The sequence below is a fragment of the Sinocyclocheilus rhinocerous genome, unplaced genomic scaffold, assembly GCF_001515625.1.
Source record: "Sinocyclocheilus rhinocerous isolate Xijiao unplaced genomic scaffold, SAMN03320098_v1.1 scaffold594, whole genome shotgun sequence".
Classification (NCBI taxonomy): Eukaryota; Metazoa; Chordata; class Actinopteri; order Cypriniformes; family Cyprinidae; genus Sinocyclocheilus; species Sinocyclocheilus rhinocerous.
Genome location: NW_015645059.1, coordinates 440017 through 444874, shown reverse-complemented (window position 1 = coordinate 444874; position 4858 = coordinate 440017). Strand labels below are relative to the sequence as shown.

At 34.6% G+C, this 4858-nt stretch overlaps 1 pseudogene; it reads left to right on the top strand.

Moving 5' to 3' along the window:
* The window catches only part of LOC107705231 (catenin delta-2-like), a 371673-nt pseudogene that overhangs the window by 231336 nt on the left and 135479 nt on the right, over nucleotides 1-4858 (top strand).

The following is a 4858-nucleotide window of genomic DNA, read 5'->3' as shown; positions in this document are numbered from 1 at the left end:
ATATATATATATATATATATATTATTGTAGCCTTATTTGATTAATGTGTAAAACGTCTGCTGTGTTACAGCCCTGTCTGGTCACTGAACTTTACTTCTCCTCTGTCCGTCAGCTTCTCATTATATATTCAATCCATCAGGCTCCCCCTCCTCTCTCACCCTGTTTCTAGCTCTCTCCCTCTTTTTTCCTTTTTCAACTGGTCTTCATTAATCTCAAACTCTGTCTAATTATCTTTAGCCTGCACTGAGCGAGTGCAACATTTTCTCCAAAGGAAGCTGAAGAGTCATGGATGGTCTCCGAAGATACATTGAGCCTTTTCTCCCAGGGTGCACTTTGTGTTTGGTGACTAATAGTCCTGTTTTACGGCTTCACTGGCAGTGTTGTGGTAAAGACTCTGAACCCTGCCATTGATCGTCTCGCGCTGCAGATTTATGAGACACTCCCCTGTGACTGTCTAGCAGACAGTGGCTGCCACATTACCCTCATATTGAGCAAAATGGATACACTGTCACCTCAATATGTCAAAAACCAAACAAATGCGCATTTAAATTGATCTGCCTCTTAGAGTTATCAGATACAGCTGCGCCTGTATAAAGATAATGAGGGAGTCACATGACCTGTGATGTCACCTTCATCTGATGCCATCCTGTCTCGCCGTAGACATTCATTTTCCATTTTCACACAGTTTTTTGAAACGGTCACAACTCAAATTAGAGCTTACATAAGCTTGGTCAATCGGTGAGTCATCAGGCATAGAGATGAATTATTTAATTACAAGTTTTGGACCATTTTAGAGGACTATAGAGACTAATCAAGCAGTTTATTGAATTTTTACTGCAATTTTCAGCATTTGGGTCACAACTAGTTAACTAATCATCCTGCAATCAGCTTGTCATATAGTGAGGTTATTTTTTTTATTAATGTTTCATTTTAGTTATAGTTTATTTTTTAGGTCTTATTTTAGTTTTGGTTTTGTTCCTTTTTTATTTTAATTTAGTTTTCTTTTTTCCTTATTTTTTAAGGTTTAGGTTCATTTTAGTCTATACCATTCAAAATGTTGGGGTGTTGTTGTTTTTTAACAATAAAAACATTAAAAACAGTAATATTGTTACAATTTAAAATAACTTTATTATATTATATTATATTATATTATATTATATTATATTATATTACTGTGATGGCAAAACGCCATTACTCCAGTCTTAAGTGTCACATGAATCATTTTAATATGATTTGGTGCTCAAGAAATATTTATTATTGTTATCCATGTTGAACACAGTTGTGCTCCTTTATTTATTTATTTTATACTTTAAGGATTCTCTAATTAATAGAAAGTTCAGCATTTTTTAAATAGAAACTTTTTGTCACTTTATAAACATCTTCAGAATGTTTGTCTTTATAAATGTCTGAATAAAAGTAATAATTTATCAAATAAATGTAAAAAAAATTTTTTTAATTGATATTAAAAATGTAATCAGACATTTAATTCAGCATCCCCTTTAAAGAAATGCAACATCCATATGGCTGATTGTGATTACTTAAGAAGTCGTTTAGGCAACGTTTAGTCAAATTTGTTAAAAGATGTAGTTTTGCACATCCAAAACTATCCAAATGCATTTTATTTCTCATATAAATCCTTTTTTAATCTGCCAAAGAACGATTTTGACTAGTAACACTCACTTTGTCTCTATTATGTACCTGTTAAGGAGCTTTTAATTGCTGTCGTTCTCATTGCTGTCATCTCTTCCTCTCCTTTCTGCTCCCTCCTTGTCATTCTTTCATTGTATCACGTCTTGTCTGCTTGTCTTCTCACTGTCCTCTCATTGTTCCTGTACCTAGACCTAGTGAACCAGTTCTGTGAGCAGGTCCTGAACTTCTTGTTTTGTCCCTACTCTCCTGCCATAGCCCCGTCCTCCCCCGGTGTTGACTCCGTACCCTTGCAGCGAACAGGAAGTCAGAATGCCACAGGGACGTTTCCCAGAGGCGGCTATGCGTCCGGTCAGGGCGCCAATTACACGGATACTTACCGCACGTTGCCGTACTGCTCTTCAGTGGAGTCTCCCTACAGCAAGTCCGGCCCTGCCCTGCCACCTGAGGGCAACCTGGCCCGCTCGCCCTCCATCGACAGCATTCAGAAGGATCCCAGGTGAGTCTGCATGGACCTTTTTTATAGTCACAATAAATGTGCCTGGCAAATGTACACATATCGATCAAATTTGAGCTGGAAGAGCGGCTGCTGAAGGGGTTTTCAGGGGTTGTGGGTGTCAGTTTTTGGAGACCTCTTGCGAAATATTTGACAGTCTTGCATTTGTATTGTGGTGAAATTATATTTAGTCTTATCAGTAAATTGAGTATTGAATCGCTATATAAATAAAGGAAATAAAAGTGTTGCACTAAATATGGTAAAATGTTACACATTGCTCTTTGTATTATTATACAATTAATTCATTAAAAACATTAATGAATGTAATTATATATAAGTATATATTATAAAATTAAAATACATTTCTTTTAAATGTATAGCATATTTTTTAATAAGGCAACAACATATGATAGATACGATAGGACAAAACAAATACAGTGCAGCTTAAAGCGAATGACTGACAGCCACAGCGGAGAAAAGAGTTTGTGTGAACTTTAATGTAAGGACTTAAATATTCATATGTAGCTCACATTAAGCTATCGTATGGCTTCAGAAGTAACACAGAATAATTCGCACAATCGAAAAAGAAAAAAAATCTCGGATTTGGATCGGCCCTCTCTGACCGATACCCGATCCGAGAAAAATGGCACTATCGGAGCCGATACCCGTTATGAATATCGGATCGGCGCATCCCTATTGAATAGTACAGTACAGGTGAGTATTACCGTTTTAGAGCACTGTAGAGACTAACCAAGTTCCTGTTGTACTGTAAGTTTCAGAATTTCAAATCCAACTTATAAGTATATGGATCATGATGGACAACTAGTTAACTGATCATCCAGCTTGTCTTATAGTGAGGTTATTTTTATTTTTATTTTATATTTAATTTTAGTCTGCATACACTACCGTTCAAAAGTTTGGGGTCGGTAAGATTTTTTGTTTTTGAAAGAAGTCTTCACCAAGACTGCATTTATTTGATCAAAAATACATTAAAAACAGTAATGTTGTGAAATTATTTTAATATGTTGTAAAATGCTATTTATCCTTGTGATGGCAAGGCTGAATTACTCCAGTCTTTAGTGTCTCATGATCCTTCAGAAATCATTATCATACACATTTAGACAGTCTATCGGGGTAAAATCATATTGAGGATTCTCAGTAAACATTTGGTCGTGACATAAATGAGAAGGAAGTGATTTTGTATCCATAGTGGAGCTCTGTTTTGTAATCTTCCGTTCATGTCACAGTAAAGCAGTTGACTTATCAAAGGCTAATCCTGCTGGATCTTTATACCGCCATATCTTTTTCTGTCTACTGTTTTTCTGTCTTGTGCAAATAAATAATTTGAATACATAAATAAGTTAATAAGAATAAATATTTTAGCATGTGATACATTGTTTCCTGCGATTATGATTCTGTATCTTAGACGGCTTCTAAGCATATAGAGTGAGATTTCTGGCTAAAATAGACTGTTAATTAGTCTCTGACTTATTACGTATTCTGTAACTGTTTCTTAGTCAATAGCTTTTGGAAGTATATTATTTGTTTCACCTTTTTGCATTTTGGCTGGCAGATGCATTGAAGTCTGTGCAGTTTTTACAGACTTGAACAGAATTGATCATTTTAAAGGTCGCTTCCTCAAAACGTGGTACACTGACAGGCATTATCATAGAAAATATGACAGGGATCATACACTATACTGTTTTTTTTTTATTCAACTGACTAAAAATTACAGTACAGACATTTATGTTACAAAAGATTTCTGTTTCAAATAAATGCTGTTTTTTTTTTTTTTTTACTTTCTATTCATCAAAGAACCCTGAAACAAAGTATGATGGTTTCAACAAAGACATTAAGCATATAAGAATTGTTTTCAACATTGATAATAATGAGAAATGTTTCTTGGGAACCAAATCAGCATGTTAGATTGATTTCTGAAGGATCATGTGACACTGAAGACTGGAGTAATGACACCGGAATACATTTTTAAATATATAAAAATAGATAATCAGTATTTTAAAAATAAAATGCAACCTTGGTGAGCATAAGAGACTTCTTTAGAAAATATTGAAATAAATCTAAATGCATTTTTCACATTTAATTTAAAAGAAAAAAAGCAGTCATTTAGCATATTTTTCTGCTTTCGTGGCTCTGCGTCTTGTTGTACATATTTGATGGATTCTGCGTTGCTAATGCACTCTGTGTGGTTGTTAGGCATTGCTTGGTATTTGCTAAGGTTTTCTGTATTATTTTATGGTGTTTCTATGCAGTAGCTCAAGTGTTCTGTGTGGTTACTAAGGTACTCTGAGTGATTTTAATGTTTTGCTATGCAGTTGCTATGGTGTTCTAGGTGGTTACAAGGGTGTTAATAATAGAACATCTCTTTTTGCTTCAATTTCAGGTATAATTCTTGTCCAAACTGTATGGAATGAGTTATGTGAGTCACTAACCTTACGCTAAATATGAAAAAAATATATAGTAACAGTGATGCTTACCTTAACAAACACAATTGTTTTAGTATTGGCTACTGATGGCAAACCATATTCATGAAGACTGGGGGTATTAGACCGGCATATAAATAATCAAAATAATTCTTATTCTTCCCACCTTTCTCTAATAATACACTAGATACCATAAGGCATCATTTTAATATTTTGGTTTGGGGACCAATTCCCACTTTTGCCTCAATAAACTCCTAATTTGCTGCTTATTAAC